At 37.3% G+C, this 25,943-nt stretch overlaps 1 long non-coding RNA gene across 1 annotated transcript; it reads left to right on the plus strand.

The window, feature by feature from the left end:
• The first annotated feature begins 10,962 nt into the window (after positions 1-10,962).
• LOC124169257 lies at positions 10,963-25,293 on the plus strand. Its single transcript, XR_006867065.1, has 4 exons — positions 10,963-11,067; positions 15,642-15,863; positions 21,651-21,814; positions 24,252-25,293. It is a non-coding gene; the product is annotated as an uncharacterized LOC124169257 (long non-coding RNA).
• Positions 25,294-25,943: the final 650 nt, after the last annotated feature.

Genomic DNA, 25,943 nt, shown 5'->3' on the forward strand with positions numbered 1-25,943 from the left:
CAGAGGGGAGAGGGAAGGCAAGGAATTGATCGGGAAAATATTGACGATTAAATAATTCCTGGAGTATAGGTCAAATGTATATGATGCAAAAAGTTGTTAGCCAACGTTTCGGTTTATTTTAAAACCTTCATCAGCTCTTAGTTATGCACATACAGTAAAACCTCGGATGACGGCTACAATCCATTCCAGAAAGCTGGTCGTTATCCGAAATGTTCGCTCTCCGAAACAAGTTTCCACATAAGAAATAAAGGAAATAGGAATAATTGGTTCCTAGATCCTATTGACTCGCTATAATATGAAAGTCACTGGGTATATTGGACCCATATTATGGGTATTGTATTACATTGTATTACTTGTAGACTTTCTATTGTAGACATTGTATTTCCTAGTATCCATTTTGGATCGCACAGCACCGAACACAAACATGGCCGCTACACATCTGTTCGCGAACTGAAATTTTGTTCGCCATCCGAGGCAAATTTTTAGCGAAATGTTTCGTCGTTATCAGAGGCGTTCGCTAACCGAGGTTTCACTGAGTACACAATTAAAAAACATGACATATTTTTTTTATTTTTTTTACAAATATGAGCAAAACTAAGCCCTGATGAAGGTTTTAAAATAAACCGAAACGTTGGCAAACAACTTTTTGCATTTTACGTCATGACCTGTACACCATGAATTATTTAATCATTACTCTCTGATACATAGACGTACGCAACCATCTGCATAAGCTAGCGGCAAGTCAGGCATGTTAACTAATTCAACTGTTTTTTAGTTCCGGGACTAGCCACGGTGACAACTTTTACGGGAGCCACCTGCAACGCATATCTCAATTCAAAGATCACTCTAAGGTAATGAACCCAAGCATAGTTAACATTTCCGTAAATCCGACTCTCAGTGCACGCAGCGTTTTCAAAATGTGTTCCGTGTTCTTCATTCCAAAAATCTCCGAGCAGGGCAGCAGCTATCACAATTTAGAGGAGGGTGGTGTACTTAGGACATAGTGTACCTAGGAACATTTGCAACTACCGGCAATTCATGCAACCTAGCGGCTTTAAACTAAGCTATTATGTGAAAGATAGACTAGAGCTGGCGTCTTCAATTAACATGGCCACGAGGGCCACATTCCAAGTTCCGAATCGCCCCGCGGACCGGATAGCAAATTTGCCGATGACTGAAGTATTCGATACCAACGTATACTGAAGAAGTACTGAAGCATCCGGTGGCGTATTTCTTATTTACGAACAGTTGAAGGCGACTTTGACGAGCAGTACAGCGCTGCAATGCTCCTAGCGGCGTCTCACGGAGTTAAACGAGCGAGAATCGTGCGCAACTTGAAACGAGTGCGCGGACCGGATGAAAGCCCTCCGCACGCCTTATTTTGGAGACCCCTGGGCTGGAGTGCAAAAGAGGACAATTATGTGTCCATTAGGGTAATCCTCACAAAGGAGACGCAAATTTGAATTTTTTGTCGCTGAAAAGTAAATATTTTTAGTTGTTTATCCAAATCTTTTACCGAAAATCGATCACATCAACAGTGGTTATCGTGGCACAGGTGAAATTGAGATATGATTGTGAGTAGTATTAGCTACTTATTTGGTATTTTAAACATAATATTCCCAGCACTACGAATGAAGTCATTTTTCACTCCTACCTTGTTATTGCTTATTTTTTGCATACTATATCCCCGTTTATTCATAAGTTCCTTTAGTTTACCATTTTTTTTTTAATTTTTTTTCAATATTTCAGTCGAGGTTTTAACAAAAAAATGGTATTTTTAAAAAATGCGATGTTTGACAGTATTGTTTGAATCTATTTATTTACTACGTACGTCTACTCCGCTAAATTGGAGTCACCTTTATTGAAGAAAGGCGTCCAGATTCAGCTTCCAACAACTGCACCGCGAGTAATTCTCCATTGCCTCAGTGCACTCCCTTCGAATTTCCGCCAAAAAAATGATTCGCTTCTACGCTGACCCAAGTTTACAGGAGTGTCTGGAGCGAGGCGGGAAACAGGTGTACGTCATGGCGTTTGCCGTGACGTCAAAGCCTAACCTGTAGCGCTCCGTAGTGAATAACGGACCGCTTGGTGGCGCCCCGGAGTATGAGCCTTCAACGGACCGCACCTAAATTAATGTATGGAAACCGGCGCTTCTGAAAATAAGATGGGTTTCCTCTCGGCCAATCACGGCTATATAAGCTACCATGAAGACTTTACAAGCTGGCAAACTTCATCCACTCACCGTTAGCCCTGAGGAAGGACCCGACTAATGTTCCGAAACGTCAGCGGAACGGAGAGAGACCACCCGGCTGGAAGCCCGAATAGCCTTTTTCGAATATATTCGCCCGGAAAGCGTTGGATCTTAATTCATCGATTCATCTTTTTCCGATTTTCTAACAATTTCCCCCCCAAAAAACCTCAGAGAAATCAAAAAATAATTTAAATGTCTTGTCTGGATTTCATATATACTAACAAATTGGTCCAAATAAATACAAATAAATTGGTCCAAACAAACTCAATGCCTGTCTTATAAAGAAGTTATCTGCGGTCTTCGTGCAGTCGTCTTCGATGTGACACGGACTGGCAGCTTTATCTCCCACCCATTTCGATAACTTCGCTTTATCTGTTATTTATCTAGTTACTCCAAACACGGCAACCAAAGATAGCATGTGATTCACTCGTTATCAGCATGGCTTCTACCGAGAAATACGTTTTTTGCTGACTCGATTGGCGGTGGGATAAAGAGAAGCATCCTGTGAGTTTCTCAGAGCAACGTTCTCGTCCCGATCTCAAATAGAATAAATATAATAGTACTTGAATGGTATAGTAACCCAGGGTGCGGTCCAAAGCACGCTACATTCGCTACCTTATGACGGAAGTGCTCCGGAGCACCGGTTCGTGGGCGCTACGTTCGCTACGAGAATTTCTTTTCGGACCGGTCAGGAGCGAAGTCAAAATGGCGGAAATGAACGAGGGCGGGCTGACTGGGATTATGAAATCGAAGATATGGTTTTAATTGAAAAATGAGGCGATTATGGTCATTGAATATTAATGATAATGTTCGAATATCATTAAAATGAATTTTCTTTTCCTATATCGAGGTTCCACAAAGTATACCAAGAAACTTTGGACTGCATTTACCCCTGCATACCTACTCCTTCTAAATGAATCCCATTACCATAGTAATGTATAAAGAAGGTATTCTATCCTTTACTCACTTGAAACATATTCACTTATAATACCTCACGACTATTATAAATCATTAATTCATTCCAATTATTTTTATATCTTACCTTTCCTCAGATTCTAATTTATGACAAGAGAATTGATGTGTCGATATATGTTCTTACCATCGTATCTTATTCTACATTCCCCTTTTAATAATTTTTGTTGCCTTCTGAATGTAAAGGCCGCTTTCAGACACATCTTAGTCCATTTTGGGGGAGATACGAGGATATCTACGGATAGATAGGGCTTGCTATACATATATTTACTGAAATCACAGTTGAATTTACATCTGTTTACTATATACTCCTACTCGGCGACTTCGTTGTCACCCTTATTGAAAAACGGTGTCCAGATTCAGCGTCCAACATCTGCAGTGTGAGTAATTTCTCCAATGCCTCAGAGCAATGCCTTTCGTTCTCGTTATACGCCAATATATCGTTATATCAGAAGTGATCGATCACCTTTGCACAAAACAAGATCTTTGTACAAATTTACAATTATCTATGTACAAACACATTGTAAAAAGTAAATGGACTAACAAAATGTATATTTCCTCTCCCTATCATGAACTACAATAACATATGGTTTATTTTTTAGCCTCTTCAAAGTACGAAGACTGGGCGGACACTTGGAAACTTTCGGCAAACCCACGGAAATGCGTCCACGTGACGAACATCCGAGCGATCGTCCTAACGATAGTTGGGCGAACTAGCCGTGTGAATGCATGTCCTGACAATAGTCACGTAGTTCCGAACGTTGCCACTTTACGATGGTTAGGCGCTGGGAGACCGGAAACGGAAGTGACAAGAGAAAGGAGAAAAGTTCGTCAAACTCCCTTCGCTCTATTTTTTTTCGTGGATTTGTCCAAGCAAGGAAGAATATGGGCGGAAGAAAACTTATTTGGTAAATACACGTTGAACACAGTAATATCTTGACCAGCCCCCCTGAACTAGGGCTTTATGCATGTTCCTATTTTGAAGCCAGTCATAAGCTGTGGCCAGTAGAGGCGCCACTAGCCGAAGAGCCTATCGGCAGCATGACGTTGCTTTGCTCAGCATTGGATTTTGCTGGCAATAGATACTGAATGTAAGGTGAAGACCGTCTATGTAGTACGTTATTTTTAATGCAAATAACATCCAAATTAAATGCTCGAGTTAAGGTGTATCTTAAGGAATGCAATTATTTAACTAAGCGGAGAATAGGGATAGCTGTAACGGCGATGAAACCGGGAACGAAATTATTATATTAGCTTTAGCACTGGTGAATTAGGAGTCAACATAAATTAAGAAAAGAAAGGAAAACGTACCATCTTTAATTGTGGTCGAAATGGGACAATTGCTCCGTTAACCAGTTAAATTATTCCAGGTACAGACACTTCTCAAAATTTAAAGAAAGGAAATAAGCAGCCATGAATCGTGGGCGTATCCAGACGGGGCAGCCCCCCAGAAACTAATATCGCAATTGTTTATGGAAAATCAGGACTTAATCGAAACGAAAGTTTTTGAACAAATTTTCTTTTAACATACGGCAAATGATATTAGAGTAAGACGTGCCACTTAAATAAAAATGATTTGTTTCATGCAAATAATTTAAAAAACTAATGAAGCGTTATTGTAATTTTCTTAAAATATTTGTTTCACTCAAACTATCCGTGCTAAAATATCTGTGCAAAAATATCGGTGCATCTCAAGGGCGGATATAGATGGGGGCGTAGGGGGCGCGCGCCCCACGACCTGAATATTATCGGAAATGAACACAAAGGCATTCTATTACAGCGTTACACCATTAATTTAAAAAAACACCAATTTAAACATCCAGCAGAACGAGCGTCGTGTATTAGACTCTAGAGCATGGGTTCCCAAACTTTTTTGTACCACGCCCCCCCCGCTACACATATCAGCTTTCCATTTTGCAATGCCCTATTTCCACGGTGCCGTACATACCAACTCCTACTTGTACAAGTACTTGTACTCGTACAAGTATGTGCCTACTTCATACGGTGAGTAGGTAGATTATTTTGTTCACTGTTGAATGCGGTAACGCAGAATGGAAAGATTCAATAATTGTGCGTACGATGAAAATTAAAACAAGAATACATGAAAAACGAATATAATTACTGATACAAAATTTAACTTTGTAACACAGATACATTTTCAAATTTAAGGAAGGTGAAACAATAGGCCTACCTACTTACAAAAACAAAACATAAAATGTAATTTAGTGAGATGGGTGCGCTTGCATGTCCTATATAAGTTGACAGTTCCTGGGTTGAGTTTCAGACAAAGCACAGCGTAGGTCACTTTCGACATCAAGTTTGTTGCGGTACTTGGTTTTGATCGCCACAAGAGTTGAAAACGCTTTTTCGCACGTGTATGTTGTTAAAAAAGGCAAGTACATCCGAACAGCTTTCTTTGAAACTTTTTCAAAGATCAGAGGAAATTATTTTTGTACTTTTTTTATTTATGTCATTTGGGTGTCACGCCCCCCCTGGACTTTCTCCACGCCCCCCCAGTTTGGGAACCCCTGCTCTAGAGATTTGTTGGAAATTTTGTAAATTATTGAAAACCAGGACAGCGCTCTGATAAACGCTCCGATAAGCACTCCGCTTCTCGGAATAATAGTAAATCCAAGGCAAAGGCAGCATCACGAATTTTCCGCGAATTCCAAAAATTTCCACTCTCTTATCTTATCTCCTTATCGCGTGGTTTCGTAAAGTCTTGAGTGTATGACAAAGGCTTAGCAATCAGCACGTGAGAAGGCGAAGTCCTCTGCTAGTCATACGTTTTCCTCCTTCCCCACCCCTTCCACCCCCGCTTCCTCCTTTCCCTCGGACGCTGGACGTCGGCCGCGGATTACGCACGGGCTAACGCGGAGCGCGTGATGGTCAAAGGGCGCCTAGAATATTCGAGAGAATTCGAGAGTCATGCAATATATTTATGAGTTCTATCGCTGCCGTTATAATCTCTTATTGATCGTGGAAAAAAAAGACATTCGGAACCTGTCTGTTCTACAGTCTATCGCTGAGGGTGGTTCCTACGAGGGTGGCACGACAATATCGAATATGGCATCCCTCCGAAAGGGATTAATTATAGGAATTTTTACAAAATAAATACGATTTTTATGTTCAACAGAACAAACGAACTATACTACAACTGTAAATAACCACAGTAGCTCGCAAAATCTTCAAATAAGAGTTTTAAACACATGTTCTCTGGGGCCGTATTCTGTATTTCGTCGGTACCGCACCGGTCGGTTTCCCTTCCCAGCCCACCGACGGCACATCATTCCGTACCGACGACGGTTACCACACCGACGACGGCTAATTCAGCGATTCAGTATGGTCGTCGGTTTCAAACCAGTCGGTACGGTTCCCCCTCCTTCTCAAACAGGGAAAATCCGAGTATATCCGAAGTTAGAAGTCATCTAACGTGTCTCCACCAATGAAAGAAGGGTAAAAACAAGTGAAGACTCATTGGCACAGTTTGTTGTCGTCATTCTCAATCTTTTTATTTGCGGAAATTACGACTTATTGCTAGATTAAGATAAACGATATTGAATAAGTTGTTAACAATGCTTATATAATGTGTGGTAGTAATGCTGTACATACAGAATCGAAGGAAACAATATTACAACATCACAATAAAGTTTGTATGTGATGGAGATTGTTGTTGCTGGAATGAATTATTGAAACTATCCTTGAGATCGTAGTTTCTTTTTTTAAATATTGGTTCCGTATATTGCTATTCATTCATGATTTGGTAATATAGTTGTCATTAAGTAAGTTCCGTCTAAATGTTATCAACGGAAGGTTATGCCATTGGCACCGTAGCAGACGAAAATAACATACCATGGAACGTGAACGTAGGATTCAAAAGCAAATGTAAATGTCATATTAGAGGAACAAGTTAGGAAATTGTTATAAAAATATGGAACTGGGTGTAATTAAAAGAAGTGCAATGACGAGGAAGTAAAGAAATTGTGATTGGGTGAAATACATATGTTTAAGTTGCGCATTCCAAGTGAGAGAAAATGATAGTATTGCGGCAAACATCATACTTATTAACAAATATCTTCTTTTATCGTCAAGGGAGTCAATGGCAGACGATAAAATGAAATATAGTTGCCTATTACAGATGAAAGAAACTGATACCGTTGTGGCACTCTTCATACTTAAATAAAAAGATCTTATTTCTATGCCGAGAGAAACGCCAATAATGATGATTGAGTGAAATAATAGTTGCCTATTCAGAGTGAGATAAAGTGATAACATTGCGGCAAAACTCATATTTAATCAAAAATATCTTTTTTATGTCAAAGGAGCAAATAAATGATGATAGAGTAAAAGAAAGCCTATTACAAGCGAGTGAAAGTGGTAACATAAATGAGAGAAAGTCATTATATAGTGGCAAACCTCATGTTTATTAACCAATATCTTATATTTATGTCAAGGTAATCAATATAGATGATGACACAGTGAATTATAGTGGCCTATTCGAAGGGGCAGAAAAAGATAACATTGCAGCAAACCTCATTATTTACTCGGTGATGAGATAAAAACAAAATAAAACGTACAATGCGCACCGGGGAGTTGATGAAACCCACTAGTCGGTGGCCGTACCGACACCTTTTTGCTGTCGGCAAGGCTACCGACGGTCTCTCGCCCTCACGTCGGTGCCGCACCGATCGGGTCTACAGAATCGCACGACTTCTTACCGGATGTCGGTGTGACGTCGCACCCGACGAATCGGTGCCGCACCGTTCGGTTTGGAGTTACAGAATACGGCCCCTGAAGAGATTTTCAGGCTGAATCATATGCTTAGGGTTCTTAAGCTTGGGCTTTTCTACAGGTGGCGCTACCCCCAAACCAAAGCGGAGAACGCAGGAACTGGCTTCAAAAAAGAAACATGGAATCCTATGGGCTGGGATAGGGAGTTCTAGGGGGCTGATCTTGACCCTGCATACCTCAGCACCTTTAGCCTCATTCACATTACGATTGTTCCAGCGATTGACGGACTATCGTGCATTCACACGACGATTGTTAAAACCTGTGCTGCCCTCTAGTGCTGACATCTAAAGTGAACGGGAAATTGACGGTTAGCGAAGATGTTGAGGTATGCAGGGACAAGTTATTATTGTGTTCAACTTGTATTTACCGAATAATTTTTCTTCCGCCCATATTCTTCCTTCCTAGGACAAATCCATGAAAAAATAGAGCTTCACGAGCTTTTCGTCATTCTCTTGTCGCTTCCGTTTCCGGTCTCCCAGCGCCTAACCATCGTAAAGTGGCAACGTTCGGAACTACGCCAACTATTGTCAGGACATGCATTCACACGGCTAGTTCGGTCAACTATCGTTAGGACGATCGCTCAGGCAATCGTAATGTGAACGAGGCATTTCCTAACCGTCAATTTCTCGTTCATTTTAGATGTCAGCGTTAGAGGGCAGCACAGATTTTAACCATCTTTGTGAATGGACGATAATTCCAACGATTGCTGGAACAATCGTAATCTGAACGAGGCATATGTGAATCTTGAATCGTTGGAGAATACATTATATATTTGTGTAATGCATTAATCATGCTTGAATCCATGAGAATCTGCCAACCTACTGCATTAAAAAAAATATGACGAATAGCAATTCACAGAGATTATTATTTTTCAGTTATAAGGCATCTCTAATGAATTGTTTTCAGATTTTAAAATCTCTTCGGTTTGCCTGAATGAAATGCAACGCAAAATTAGTGATTCACGATAAATTAATTGTGAAATGCAATTACTTTTAATGTAAATAACTCTTAAACGAGGCTCAATCTGTCAGACTACAGACATTTTTAACTGTTCCATTGCATGCAACTATTTCTCAAAGATTTTCATACTTATTGAAGCATTTAATTGTGCGAGTAAAGAATTCGTTTTAATGTCATCTAAAAATTTACCGAGCCTCAAAAATTTTCATTTCCCCGATATAGTTAAAGGAATATCTATAGCACTGATTACTCTGTGAAAAAGCTTTTAATCACGTTCTACGAAACCAGTGTTTATTTAGTTCCGTTACACTAAAATATATACCACATATTCCTACTAGTCAAATCAATAGTAATTATGGCGAAGGGTTTATTTTTATTGCCAGCCTGTATGGCCATTCGTCAAGATCTAATGATGAGTCACCGCCTTTCATAAGTAGCATCACCGCAGTCATGCCGAATTCAAATCGTTCTTATTGAACGATTCGGCGGATTTGAATCTCCCTTCTTTCATTATGAACGATGCTTGGATTCGGCGAATTGGAATCATCCATCAAATCCTTCGTTTTGAACGATTCTAGTGGAAAACGTAGATTCAATTCATCCGGTTCATGCCCTTCAATTGTTCATTTTGAGCCATCCCTAGTAGCACCAAAAGGTTTTTATCTGTATATTTTTAAGATTTCGAAATACATCGAATGTGTATATTATACATATTGTATACATGTCTGATGATCCATGGTCCTTGATATATATACCAGAATCTTTAAAATATACAAATGATATCCTAACGGCGTAACCAGGGATCATCAGACATGCATAAGATATGTGTAATATACAGATTTACGACAAGTTATACGTATTTAATCTACATAAAATCCATATTATGGCAGCAGATAGAATACGTTTAATATCTAGATATTATCTGCGTGGTAGAGGACATTTGCATGTATTTTATACAGATATAATATGTATACAGTGTATACTATGATACGTATTAAATCTAGATATAATCCTTTAGGTGCTACTAGGGATTCAATCATGAACGACGCAGCTCTAGTATCCCAAATGAGATCGGATAAGACGAGAACGTTGCTCTAAAGGCCGTTTTACACGGTACACGGAATTGCGCAATCTGACGTACGTGCGAAGGCGCAATCAAAATTGCGTCGTGTAAAGCGGTGAATTGCTGGAACACATGCGAGAATGCGTGGATGCTAGACGGCAAAATAGCCCCTGTTCTAATTTCGTCCATGCATTCGTGCAATTTCACGCTATTTTTGAAATTAATGCATATCTAACCTGCGCAATTCCGTGCCCCGTGTAAAACGGCCTTTAGTAGATGTCAAATAATTGTAAGGTTACTCTGGCTTAAAATAAATCCAGAAACATGAAGGGGTATCCAATCATTACGTAGGCGTTAAGGGGGGAGGGTTGGGGGTCAAGACGATTCTCACCCAATCCCATGGGGTCTGGGGGGTCCTGGCAAGTATCACGTAATTTTCTTTTTGCAAGAAACAGCGAAAAATTGCGAGAAAACTGAATTGAATTGAGCAACACGTAATCTTAAATACAAGTATTGGCTAATCATAAATAAAAATAAATAAATAAAACTGTTTTTTGACTAATAAAACGCAATGAAGCATAGATTAACGTATTTACACTAAATAAATACGTATTTTGAACTATATCGCGTGAGATTAGCCGTATAGGGCGAAGCCAAATTTATTTATTTATTTCTTTCCAACTGCCCCGTAAACAGCCCATTGAGGCCGTTACAACGGAGGATTAACAAAGCACGTAAATGTAAAACGGCCTTAAGGAACTAACAGGATGTTTGTCTTTATCCCACCGCCAATCGAGTCCGCAAAAAAACGTATTTCTCGGTAGAAGTCAAGCTGATAACGAGTGAATCACGTGCTACCTTTGTTCGCCGTTTTTGGAGTACCTGGATAAATAGCAGATAAAGCGAAGTTATCTAAATGGGTGGGATATAAAGCTTCGCGCTCGTGTCACATCGAAGCCGACAGTGTACAGACGCAGCACGAAGACTTCTTTATAAGGCTGCCATTGAGATTGTGTGGTCCAATTTACTTGTGAGTATAATTTCTAAGCCTAAACGTAATCCTGATTGAACCTCTTAATACGTTCATATTCCCCTCATTTGAGTTACTTTCCATATCTTTCATTAAGGGGTCTTCTCGTATCGAACGTCCCTAGTAGCACCAAAAGGATTACATCTAGATTTAATACGCATCATAGTACACAATGTATACATATTATATCTGTATAAAATACATGCAAATGTCCTCTACCACGCAAATAATATCTAGATATTGTACATATTATATTTGCTGCCATAATATGGTTTTTATATAGATTAAATACGTATAACTCGTCGTAAATATGTATATTATACATATTTGATGATCCCTGGTTACGTCGTAAGGATATTATAAGCATATTTTAAAGAGTCTGGTATACATCAAGGACTATGAATCATCAGAAATGTATAAAATATGTATGATAAACAGATTTGCAAATCTGTATACCGATGTATTTCTAAATCTTAAAAATATACATATATATAATCCTTTTGGTGCTACTAGGGGTAGCGCCTACGAACCGGTGCTCCGGAGCACTTCCGTCATTAGCGTAAGGTAGCGAATAGCATGTCTTAAATTTGAATCTGAGGAAAGGTAAGATATAAAAGTAATTGGAATGAATTAATGATTTATAATAGTCGTGAGGTAGTATAAGTGATTATGTTTCAAGTGAGTAAAGGATAGAATACCTACTTTATACTTTACTATGGTAATGAGATTCATTTAGAAGGAGTAGGTATGCAGGGGTAGGTGTGAGAAATGCAGTCCAAAGTTTCTTGGTTTACTTTGTGGAACCTCGATATAGGAAAAGAAAATTCATTTTATTGATATTCGAACATTATCATTAATATTCAATGACCATAATCGCCTCATTTCGCAATTAAAACCATATCTTCGATTTCATAATCCCAGTCAGCCCGCCCTCGTTCATTTCCGCCATTTTGACTTCGCGCCTGACCGGTCCGAAAAGAAATTCTCGTGGCGAACGTAGCGCCAACGAACCGGTGCTCCGGAGCACTTCCGTCATTAGCGTAAGGTAGCGAATGTAGCGTGCTTTGGACCGCACCCTGGGTTACTATACCATTCAAGTACTATAATATTTATTCTATTTGAGATCGGGACGAGAACGTTGCTCTAAGAAACTCACAGGATGTTTCTCTTTATCCCACCGCCAATCGAGTCCGCAAAAAAAAACGTTTTTCTCGGTAGAAGCCATACTGATAACGAGTGAATCACATGCTATCTTTGGTTGCCGTGTTTGGAGTAACTAGATAAATAACAGATATAGCGAAGTGGGTGGGATGAAAGGGTGGGAAATAAAGCTGCCTGTCCGTGTCACATCGAAGACGACTGCGTTAAGACGACGCACGAGGATCGCAGATAACTTCTTTATAAGGCAGCCATTGACTTTGTTTGGGCTAATTTATTTGTGAGCATAATTTCTAAGCCTAAATGTAAACCTGAGTGAACCTGTTAATATGTTCATGTTCCCGTCAATTGAGTTACTCTCCATGCCTTTCATTAAGGGGTGTGAATAGTGAAATTGACAATATTTTAGAACAGTGGCGTAACTAGGAATATGCTTTGGGGGGATGAGGGGGCTTTGGTGGGAGATGTGGGGGCCTTGGGGGGGATTAGGTGTGTTAGTGGGGGCAACCCCCCGCGGAAACGGGGATTTATGGAGAAATTTTTTAAAATAACATGCCTGAAAATGCATTTCGCATCATTTTGGCACTTAAAATTTAACTTTAAGCAGACGCAGTTTGTATATATCAAATCCAGACAAGAAATTAAAATTATTTTTTGATTTCACTGAGGTTTTGGAGGGGTATACATCCCCTCATCCCCCCAAGGCCCCCATGGCTAAGGTCGGAAAGTTTTCTTCGTTTGATAAGGTATTAATAATCCTTATTTAAGCCAAGCGCTACCAGCTAGCAGGGTACTCTGCTACCTGCTAGCATCCTGCGTCGTATCAGCACTCAGATCCTCGCCCCAAGGTCACCTCACTTGCGGCAGTGGGAGCCAGAACGACGTCACACGGAGTTTTTCCCGGCATTCATACTTACCCGTCGCGTTTTCGCGCGCTTGAAAATTTTCACTTTTTATTTTATCGCGAAAATAGATATAGTCATAAAAAAATCTAAAAGCGTGAAATACATACTCCAGGAGTAATAATCTTTCGATTTAGGCAATAAAAAAGTAAAAGGAAACCACCTTCTTGTTCTTAGCCACCAAAGTTGCCCGCTTACTCAACCATTTGTGAGTTTTGGGGTTATAAATCATAACTGATAACTTCAGGCTCTACTTTGTGAAACCTCTCCATATTAGAAATAAAGGAATAAAACTTAGTGAGGGTCACTATTATTTTAATATGGGCACGACCCGGGTTTCGTAACGTGGTTACATACTTGGAGTCGAAATTCCTTTCCACACTTTTTTTTTGTTACTTTCTGCGGAACAGTTTTTGTTGAAATATTATCGATTCGATTGAACCAATTGGATTCCTGAATCCCAGACGATGATAGGCGAGTTGAATATCGAAACCTTGGAAGGAGATATGGAGGACCTTACCCATTTTGAGACCTAAGAAATCTTCACTGCTTTGGTTCCCTGGGAAAAACAGGCATTACACAGATATTAGTGACTTTGTCTTCGTTTTTTTACACGTAGCCAATAAATTTGAAAAACATCAGTTTAGCGACTATTTCATTCTGAATTACTAAGTTTCATGTATTCACATCCTTGTTCATAGCCACCATAACTGCTCGCTCACTCAACCATTTGTGAGTTTAGGGGTTATAAATCATGTTTAGGAACACTTTGTTGATGAGCTTTCGATGAAACGTAATTGCAAAAATTCCGAGGAAATGGAGTCGATCCGCTCGACAGGTCAACGGGATCACGACCATTACCGATTGGCGACAAATGCGTGGAAAAATCTTCAGTTGATTAATTGTTCGCCAGTTCGATTTGTGTTAGTTGGCGTTTCATTATATAGTTCCAGAGATTTCATGATTTGAGGTAATCGTTGATTTCATTGGCAGCCGTAGATCTTGGAATGACTCGCAGCGTTTGGCAGAAATCTCCTGTACCGTGGCATAATCAAACAAAACAAGCCGACCAATAACCTAAATATTTGTTTGTTTTGTTATTTGTCAGCAAACACGGCAGTGATGTGCGAAATCGATCTAGTCTCATCGTCAGCTCGATTTTACTCCAGTTGAATTCTCAATCTATTTCAACCCAGTGACCAGTGACGTGCAATTCTTGTTACACCACCAGTAGGGTGGTGCGAAAAAACTCAAGTTCCAAATTTCGTGTCGTAATAGTGCGGAAAAGTTGCGATACGTTAGTACAAGAAAAACAAAAAAAGCATTATTAAAATCGGACGTCATCTTCCGATCCCGCAAAGCACCTGAAAAAATGACAAAAATGAAAAAATTGTTTTTTTTTCCGGTGTAAAAAAATTAAATTAAATTAATATCTTTTAACGCTGTAGCAAAAAATGATTGCAAATAGCATGGGTTATTATTTATATATGCATATTTATGGCTTTTAACTGCTATTACCGATCGCACAAGATCATTAAAAATGTATAAATTTTGCAATTTTGCCGGTTTTTCAGAGTTGTGTCATAATAACTTAAGGTAATATTTTAGTCTAAAATACATTTTTGGGTGGTCCACCAGTGACGTGCGGTCTGGGAGACCGTAATAAGACAAAAGTTCATAAAACGTTGCAAAGTCATTTTTATTGCTTAGTTTAATGTTTTTTTCACTTCTCAACTATTATAAAACTTATATTTGATATTATGAATTCCCAATACGTACCAAATTTTTCAATAAAATTTTTTATTTGAAACAGGATCAAAAAACTGATATGAAAAACACTTGAGTTGCTATTATTATCGTACTTTTTTTTAGTACTTAATTATCCACGTTATGCAACTAATAATGCTTTCTTACAAATTATTAATTATTATAATTCTTGAAAAATCAATGGGAATTCGTTTTTAACAACTTTTTGTATTATTTCCACCGTCATTACGTTTATTGGTTTTTCCAATTTAGTGACGTGAGGTCTCACAGACCGCTACTAAAATTCGATTGCAACTTTTCAGAAATAAATGATAAGAACGTTAAATTTTAAGAGAGCCATGTCCTTATTGCACAAAATTATGACGCTCTCGTGGATTATAGATATTTTGTAATATCAATTTTGAAAATATTCGCAAATTTAGAGACGCAGCGGTCTCTCCGACCGCACCTCACCGGTTAATGGGGGTTGCATGTTCTTAAAATTGTTGCAATGCAGTGCTTAATTTGGAAAAAAAATCTTATATCTATTAGTTTTGATCGAATTGAAAGTTGTTTCAGTATTACTGCGTATATATGTGCATATGTATAAATTCATAAGTAAGGAAAGAAAGGGATAGGAACACACAATAGACCAATCCCAAGTCCCAAGGCGATTAATATAATGCCTTAGATTATGCATTCAAAGAGCATATTTCACCTGTGGAAAACTAAAGAAATGTTTACCAAAAAAATGCCGCTTCCTTTCAGGGACAGCAATGTCGCCTCGGAAGTCAAGATGGCGATTTTCCAGGAGAGATTTTGGCGGCAAATCCACTTAATCTTCGACAACAGACCACTTCGGATGGGCGAGGCGGCGTATCGGCTTCGGCTTCTTCTTCTCGGCTCCGAAAACATCGGCTCGGAAAATTGATATAAGCATTGGCGGAAAGAGGGGCGGTTTTGGGGGATAAACCTCCCCCCTCCCAAGAGGTAAGAGAAATTTAATTTAATTTTTAATTTAATTAAGTTTAATCCATTTTACTTAATTGGATTAGTATTATTAATAGAATAGCGTCAGGATCAATCAAATATCCCTCAGAAAGCCGTAAAACTCACCAATTTGAACCATTAATCTCGAAATGTTTCTGGAGAAGGGCCCCCGCAACTTCCGCTTACCCTGGCGGCTATGTAATACCCCTACACCCTTAAGTATTAGTTGCGCATAAAAGTCCCCCTAGCCTTAATTCCTAGCTGCTCCCCTGGATTTAAGTGCATGCTTACTGCTGTCGCCATGCCTACAACTGAGTTTGCCTACATTTCATGGCTTATTTAAAACATTCGCTACAATTTTAAGAGGTGAAAATTACCTAAGAATTTGCTGTTTGGGTGAATTCGTTTACGTCTCCTTCCCTTCTTTTGTTTCTTCTCATACATTCCCAGATTTTCGTCGTTTTGGTTTATTTTAAGTAAGAGGAACGACATAAACATTTCCTTACACGAAAAGTTTAGAAATATTTTTTACATACCTATAGCATACTTAACTTCAATATTCTAGTATTCTTCCAAACTTCGTAAATTACGTAAAATCTACCTTTCAGCCGTTTTAAAATTCAAGGAACGGGTAAAATTAAATATAAAAAGCACTTTTTAATGCGAAAATGTCGTTCTCTCTATAATAAATACAATGAAATTCACCAATCAAACATTTTGCTCGTGAAGAGATGATAGAGACGACCGTTTCGGCGTTTTAACCCGTTAACGCCTAGCGGTACCAAACGGTACCAGCTGGGAGTGTAGTGCTAAACGTAACTTTTTTTGTCATTTATCGAAACCTTATGGGGTTTTTGAGAGTTTTAAATTTATAAGAATATTTTCGATAACATTTTTCCGAAAAGTTTGCTATTTTAAAGCTGTAATTAACGCATTTAAAGCCGTTTGAAAATTGAGAATAATCAACTATCCCAAAAAACGGAATTATTTAGAGCAAGCATTACGATTATCATTACTTACGCCTTATGTACTGTTAATACAAAAGTTTTATTATGTAATTAATATTGTTACAACATTTTTATATCAAATAAGGGATGGTTATTTGATGTGAGCCTAATATTTGGGATGATATGATGCAAAACATTTTGGTGGTACCATATGGTACCACTAGGCGTAACTAGTAGTGGTAGTAAAAGGATGAGGATCCCAAAAAACGGAATTATTTATAGCAAGCATTACGATAATCATTACTTACGCCTTATGTACTGTTAACACAAAAGTTTTATTATGTAATTAATATTGTTACAACATTTTTATATCAAATAAGGGATGATTATTTGATGTGAGCCTAATATTTGGGATGATATGATGCAAAACATTTTGGTGGTACCATATGGTACCGCTAGGCGTAACTAGTAGTGGTAGTAAAACGATGAGGATCCCAAAAAACGGAATTATTTAGAGCAAGCATTACGATTAGCATTACTTACGCCTTATGTACTGTTAATACAAATGTTTTATTATGTAATTAATATTGTTACAACATTTTTATATCAAATAAGGGATGGTTATTTGATGTGAGCCTAATATTTGGGATGATATGATGCAAAACATTTTGGTGGTACCATATGGTACCGCTAGGCGTAACTAGTAGTGGTAGTAAAAGGATGAGGATCCCAAAAAACGGAATTATTTATAGCAAGCATTACGATAATCATTAATTACGCCTTATGTACTGTTAACACAAAAGTTTTATTATGTAATTAATATTGTTACAACATTTTTATATCAAATAAGGGATGGTTATTTGATGTGAGCCTAATATTTGGGATGATATGATGCAAAACATTTTGGTGGTACCATATGGTACCACTAGGCGTAACTAGTAGTGGTAGTAAAAGGATGAGGATCCCAAAAAACGGAATTATTTATAGCAAGCATTACGATAATCATTACTTACGCCTTATGTACTGTTAACACAAAAGTTTTATTATGTAATTAATATTGTTACAACATTTTTATATCAAATAAGGGATGGTTATTTGATGTGAGCCTAATATTTGGGATGATATGATGCAAAACATTTTGGTGGTACCATATGGTACCGCTAGGCGTAACTAGTAGTGGTAGTAAAAGGATGAGGATCCCAAAAAACGGAATTATTTATAGCAAGCATTACGATAATCATTAATTACGCCTTATGTACTGTTAATACAAAAGTTTTATTATGTAATTAATATTGTTACAACATTTTTATATCAAATAAGGGATGGTTATTTGATGTGAGCCTAATATTTGGGATGATATGATGCAAAACATTTTGGTGGTACCATATGGTACCACTAGGCGTAACTAGTAGTGGTAGTAAAAGGATGAGGATCCCAAAAAACGGAATTATTTATAGCAAGCATTACGATAATCATTAATTACGCCTTATGTACTGTTAACACAAAAGTTTTATTATGTAATTAATATTGTTACAACATTTTTATATCAAATAAGGGATGGTTATTTGATGTGAGCCTAATATTTGGGATGATATGATGCAAAACATTTTGGTGGTACCATATGGTACCGCTAGGCGTAACTAGTAGTGGTAGTAAAAGGATGAGGATCCCAAAAAACGGAATTATTTATGGCAAGCATTACGATAATCATTAATTACGCCTTATGTACTGTTAACACAAAAGTTTTATTATGTAATTAATATTGTTACAACATTTTTATATCAAATAAGGGATGGTTATTTGATGTGAGCCTAATATTTGGGATGATATGATGCAAAACATTTTGGTGGTACCATATGGTACCGCTAGGCGTAACTAGTAGTGGTAGTAAAAGGATGAGGATCCCAAAAAACGGAATTATTTATGGCAAGCATTACGATAATCATTAATTACGCCTTATGTACTGTTAATACAAAAGTTTTATTATGTAATTAATATTGTTACAACATTTTTATATCAAATAAGGGATGGTTATTTGATGTGAGCCTAATATTTGGGATGATATGATGCAAAACATTTTGGTGGTACCATATGGTACCACTAGGCGTAACTAGTAGTGGTAGTAAAAGGATGAGGATCCCAAAAAACGGAATTATTTATAGCAAGCATTACGATAATCATTACTTACGCCTTATGTACTGTTAATACAAAAGTTTTATTAGGTAATTAATATTGTTACAACATTTTTATATCAAATAAGGGATGGTTATTTGATGTGAGCCTAATATTTGGGATGATATGATGCAAAACATTTTGGTAGTACCATATGGTACCGCTAGGCGTAACTAGTAGTGGTAGTAAAAGGATGAGGATCCCAAAAAACGGAATTATTTATGGCAAGCATTACGATAATCATTAATTACGCCTTATGTACTGTTAACACAAAAGTTTTATTATGTAATTAATATTGTTACAACATTTTTATATCAAATAAGGGATGGTTATTTGATGTGAGCCTAATATTTGGGATGATATGATGCAAAACATTTTGGTGGTACCATATGGTACCGCTAGGCGTAACTAGTAGTGGTAGTAAAAGGATGAGGATCCCAAAAAACGGAATTATTTATAGCAAGCATTACGATAATCATTAATTACGCCTTATGTACTGTTAACACAAAAGTTTTATTATGTAATTAATATTGTTACAACATTTTTATATCAAATAAGGGATGGTTATTTGATGTGAGCCTAATATTTGGGATGATATGATGCAAAACATTTTGGTGGTACCATATGGTACCGCTAGGCGTAACTAGTAGTGGTAGTAAAAGGATGAGGATCCCAAAAAACGGAATTATTTATAGCAAGCATTACGATAATCATTAATTACGCCTTATGTACTGTTAATACAAAAGTTTTATTATGTAATTAATATTGTTACAACATTTTTATATCAAATAAGGGATGGTTATTTGATGTGAGCCTAATATTTGGGATGATATGATGCAAAACATTTTGGTGGTACCATATGGTACCACTAGGCGTAACTAGTAGTGGTAGTAAAAGGATGAGGATCCCAAAAAACGGAATTATTTATAGCAAGCATTACGATTATCATTACTTACGCCTTATGTACTGTTAATACAAAAGTTTTATTATGTAATTAATATTGTTACAACATTTTTATATCAAATAAGGGATGGTTATTTGATGTGAGCCTAATATTTGGGATGATATGATGCAAAACATTTTGGTGGTACCATATGGTACCACTAGGCGTAACTAGTAGTGGTAGTAAAAGGATGAGGATCCCAAAAAACGGAATTATTTATAGCAAGCATTACGATAATCATTACTTACGCCTTATGTACTGTTAATACAAAAGTTTTATTATGTAATTAATATTGTTACAACATTTTTATATCAAATAAGGGATGGTTATTTGATGTGAGCCTAATATTTGGGATGATATGATGCAAAACATTTTGGTGGTACCATATGGTACCACTAGGCGTAACTAGTAGTGGTAGTAAAAGGATGAGGATCCCAAAAAACGGAATTATTTGTAGCAAGCATTACGATTATCATTACTTACGCCTTATGTACTGTTAATACAAAAGTTTTATTATGTAATTAATACTGTTACAACATTTTTATATCAAATAAGGGATGGTTATTTGATGTGAGCCTAATATTTGGGATGATATGATGCAAAACATTTTGGTGGTACCATATGGTACCACTAGGCGTAACTAGTAGTGTTAGTAAAAGGATAAATTTTGCACCTAATGACTCAGAATTTCATTGACATTTGGATACATGATTACCACAAAAATCGCAGAAACTTTTTAATTCAGGCGTTACCGGGTTAATAGTTTTTTCGCGCGTTCTTCTTCACCGTAGAAGCTAAACGTTTACGTTGAAACAATGTTTAATGATTCATCGCTGCAGCCAAATAAACAGTGAGTAAAACGATATATGAAACAACCCTTTGGAGCTTCGGCAGAATTCCGAACTACTGCTTAAAATTCAGCATTCTACCTTTTTGCGGAGACAGCAGTTAAACACACAATAAATTCTCATAAAAAATGAAACAATCCCCTAAAAGAAGGATTCATCGAGAAACTAAGCGATGCTATGACAGCTTTTATTTACACTGATAATTTTAAAATTTGACTCACTCAAACGATGTCCTCACATGGGCATTTTTAATGATTGAGGGCAAGGAGTTGCATGATATTGTTGCCATGGGAAGGGGGTTTTTCTAGTTAAAAGGAGTTATTCTTCTAAGCTTCTTGATTTCAATGGATGTGCGCGCTTTTGTCATCTCTGTATATTCTCTGCGGCTATAGTGGTTAACTGCTACGTATACAGCAAGCTGAAACTCCCAGGACAAGGGGAAAAAACGATTTATTGACTTTACAAACGATATTCCCATGTAATTCTATGATATTCATGATAGCGCCTCCTGTCGGTAGATACTGGCCTTGAAGTTTAGCAACCAAAATTACTCGACTTGACATTCGTATTGCTACTCGAATCATTCGAGTCGAGTACCAACGACTCGACTCGAATTTTCGAGTACTCGCACACCCCTACTAAGAAATTTAAGCTACTTGATAGTAGCTAGGATGATTTTGTTTTAAAAAATCAACAATTAAAATAATTTTTTTAAAATGTAGTTGAAAAATAAATTAAGCTTTTTATTCGACCACGTACGTATATTGAACCAGGTATAACAAAACTCGTGTATGAAATAGACGTGTGATATAGATTAGCTTGAATGTGCAAGCCGTATGATCTATTAACGTTCTTACGATGTTTCTGTTCCAAACAGGTTGGCCTTCTGATGCTGTTCCCAGTTCTCTGCTTGCTGAACATAGTGACAGATTGTAACGCGACCTATCAATACTTCAGCCAATACAACTACCTCTAATTTGGCCTAACAATCCTGTCTATCCTCGGGCCAATGCTGGCTGAGATCATCTGTAACTATATGCCGTAAGTATAATCACAATCACAGTTAGGGTGAACGGGTTAGAAATATAAAAATAACAATTGATCGATGAAAATGTGGTTCAGTAACTAATTAAACCTTAAATTTTTATAAAAGTTAACTTTTAATTTTATTTGTGAAATGTTGGTGAATGTCGATCTGTTTGACTTGTGTAGAAATATTGAGTAGCTAAAAAAATAATAATACATTATTCATTTCCGCGAATTCCTGGCCCATTACAAAATGACTGAAAATCAATTAAAACAATTCGCAATCGATCCATGAATTGGGATAAATGAAAAAGGAAAACAAATACTAACAAATATATCCCATATGATTATTTTAACTAAGGAATACGATTTTATACATTGTTCACTCAATCGAGAGAAACTAATGACTGCCTAAGGCGACGGCCACAGTTGTATCACTACTGGAAGGTTGTATACGCACCTAAGTACTTTTCTCTACACATTTTGGACAGCAGCACATCCTAGTAAACAAAGCAAATCTCCATATCAACAAACATTTTTGGCACAAGTACTTCGGTACACATAAAATGTCATCAACCTCAGAAAAGCGCAATTAAAATTAGAGCCAGGTAATATATAATTAATTCATTACGCCCAAATTATCAATTAACCTCAAATATCTATTCCAGAAAACACCGCAATGGACTGTTTCACGCACAGAAGTTGCCATAAACTCAATTTAAAAATATCACGCAAACAAATGCTGTTAAATCGAAGCAATAATCGGAGTTATTTAACAATGATAGTTACTTGAAGTACAAGACTTAAAATACGCAAAATACAAACCAACGGGAACTGCGGGCTGTGGCGTTACGTCGTTAAATCTTCGAGATTGTGAACTTAAACCCAGACACAGGGAACTCCGATCGTCTGTCACTGGCTGGTTGAGGGAAATACTTCACAAACAATAAAATCACCACTCAAAGAAACAATTGTCACAAAATTACGAGTTATTTTCGATCAATATCTATTAAAAGTAGAAATATTCAAAAACAGAATTATTACAGAAAACAACGATGATAACTAATGATCTCATAGGAAACATTACCAAAAACTAAGTACAAGCATTATAATTGTGCAGAAATCACCCATCTCAGCCGAGACATCTATACACCGCGAGCGTCGTTGCAAGAGAGCGCTTGGGAGCTCCGAAACGTGTCAGGATGGAGGGGAGAAAATTTTCCAAGGAGTGGAGGGGTAATAGAGCGATGTTCAGTTAGCTGCTAATCTGCCGTGTAAATCTGCCCCTGTTGACTGGCACCACCGCAAAACGTCCGTCATCCAAGCCGGTGCTGGGGGGGAGGACCGCGTACTGCCGGAAATTTCTCTCCTCAATCTTCTGGGTTGGAGACATAACCAAGTGGGGTGATTGCTGGTAGAGAAAAGGCATTGGAATTTATGGAGAGGAGAGGCATAGTGGGATGAGGTGTTGGAGGGAGAGAGAATAGTGATAGGACGAGTGGAGTACTTCTCACTCCAAACTGCATTCTTATGCCTCAGCACCCATTTCCCTTTGACTGCCAAGGAGTAGGTATTCCTCCGCCGTACTACCTATACATGTACAAAAAGTGTAATATGGTAGCCCCAAAATTATTCAATAAGTGGTAACTATATATTCCACAGTTATTTGTTTTCTAATGTAATATATTTGAATATAAATGGAATAAAATTATATTATAAATGATGTAATAATGGTAACAGAAAAATACTAGCATTTTAATAAAATTACTTTTTATCATGTTAAGGCATCTTATTGAAGAGTATATTTTTGAAAGACATCAATGATTTGGAATTTTTAATTAGTTCTGGAGAACTATTCCAACTCTTTGCCCCAACAAAAGAAAAGGCTTTATTAAATGTAGTGGTTTGATGTTGTGGAACAATTAAAAAATCTGGTGACATTGGAGTTGCAACATTTCGATATTCCTCTTTAGAATGAAAAAATTGCATAATATATTCAGGCTGTTTACTATTCAAAAGTTTAAATGAAAAGGAGGATTGCATGTATTCCCTCCTTGTTTTAGCTTAAAGCCATTTTAACTTAGACAAATAAGGGGATATATATGTCCATCTTTTTTAAGTTCATAAATGAACCTGACTCACATATTTAATTGCCGTTGAATCAGGGTGATAACCTCTTCAGTTAGGTTATGATACACAAGACAGCAGTAATCAATATGGGGGAATATTAGCTATGATACAAGTTTACATGGATTAATGTGGTAGCCTATTAAGTGACCTGTTAGATAAACTCGGATGAGAATCGGTAAGATTTATTGCATGCATTCAATTTTTCTGTGTACTCGAGCTCTGATACTAATGTATACCTTCGTATGTTCTTTATGGAGCAAGAGTCCAAGAACAATAAATATTTCTTTATCTTTATCTAAACATTATTTCTTCTTCATTTCAGCTCATTCGTTAATGTTGATGCGAGCGTCCGGAGGCCCAATGAACGATCGGCAGCTTCCATCAGAAGATCCACCTGGAGAGCAGGAAAAATCTAGAAGTCTTCTCTGGGATTTTTGCGGCCCTATATAAGCGGTGAACATTCCACCCTTACGGGTAACGCGCGTACAAAAGATCTCTGGAATTATCAAGCTCAAATGAAACGCTTCGAAAGCTACAGACTTACAAAAGAAATCTTGGCTCGCTAAAATCGAGTTCTTTCCTGTCATCTTTTGCTCCAACTCAATTTTAAATGTCGTTTATTGTAAAAGGGTATTAATTTAAAACAATCACTTTGCGATCGAGCAATAAGCCCAATCAACCGGTTGTAATTTCAATGTAAAAAAATTGGATAAAATTAAAAATCCAATTGTGATTTTTATATTTCAAACCCGTTCACCCTAACTGTGATTGTGATTATACTTACGCCATATAGTTACTGATGAACTCAGCCAGCATTGGCCCGAAGATAAACAGGATTGTTAGGCCAAAGTATAGGTAGTTGGATTGGCTGGAGTGTTGATAGGCCGCGTAACAATCTGTCAGTATGTCCAGCAGGTAGAGAACTGGGAACAGCATCAGAGGGCCAACCCGTTTGGAGCGGAAGCATCGTAAGAACGATAATAGATCATACAGCTTGCACATTCAAGCTTATCTATGTCACACGTCTTTTTCATGCACGAGCTATATTTAACCTGGTTCAATATATGTACGTGGTTGAATTAAAAGCTTAATTTGTTTTTCAACTACATTTTTTTAATTTATTTTAATTGTTGATTTTTTAAACCAAATCATCCTAGCTACTGTCAAGGAGGTTAAACTTCTTAGTAGGGATGTGCGAGTACTCGGAAATTCGAGATTCGAAAATTTATTTCGTTTAATTGAGTGATTTGTTTTCTTGACAATTGTATTCGATTGTGAATTTACAGTAATTTACTCATGGATAGCATCTCTTAACACACACACACTTTCTCTATTCGATTAAAACTCATTAAAATTCGATTAAACCTCATTTGAAAAAGGCCTGATTCGCGCCCATGCGATTCCACTCCACGTGACGTCACAGGGACCTAGTTTCTATGCGAGTATGTGAATATAAGGCTTCACTATGTTGAAAAATGCAGGGCTGAGTCCCTCCAAGCTGGCAAGATACGCCAAAAATTGAAAAAAATTGTTCTTTTTAGGGGTCAATGATTACATTTTTCAAATTTAATTATGTATGTAATGTAAATAAAATTGCTGTTGTCCAATTCAATTATTGTTTTTTTCCATTGAATGTTAACCCAAAATGTAATTTCTCACCACATCTTCATCAGGCTCTGTACAATTTATCTGCATGGAATCTTCACTGTTAATCTTTGAGGTAGGTTGTGAGGTAACTCGTACTAGGATTTTGTGTACACCCTGCTTCATTAACAGTTTTACACATGAGTTGCAATGAATTTCCTTGAGCTAAGTTAGTATATTGTTCTTTATAAATTCTTGAATGCAAGTTTGTCCATGATGTTGGTATTAGTTGTTTTTTATGTTTTACTTCATAAATGACTGCTATGTCCATATGTTGGACAACCTAGTGAGATGAATTGTCTATCAATTTTAAGTCCCACTAAATTGTAAGTTATCTAGGGGAAACTTAACAGGCAATCGTCAGAGAAAT

This window comes from Ischnura elegans, chromosome 12 (genome assembly GCF_921293095.1).
Source record: "Ischnura elegans chromosome 12, ioIscEleg1.1, whole genome shotgun sequence".
Taxonomy (NCBI): domain Eukaryota; kingdom Metazoa; phylum Arthropoda; class Insecta; order Odonata; family Coenagrionidae; genus Ischnura; species Ischnura elegans.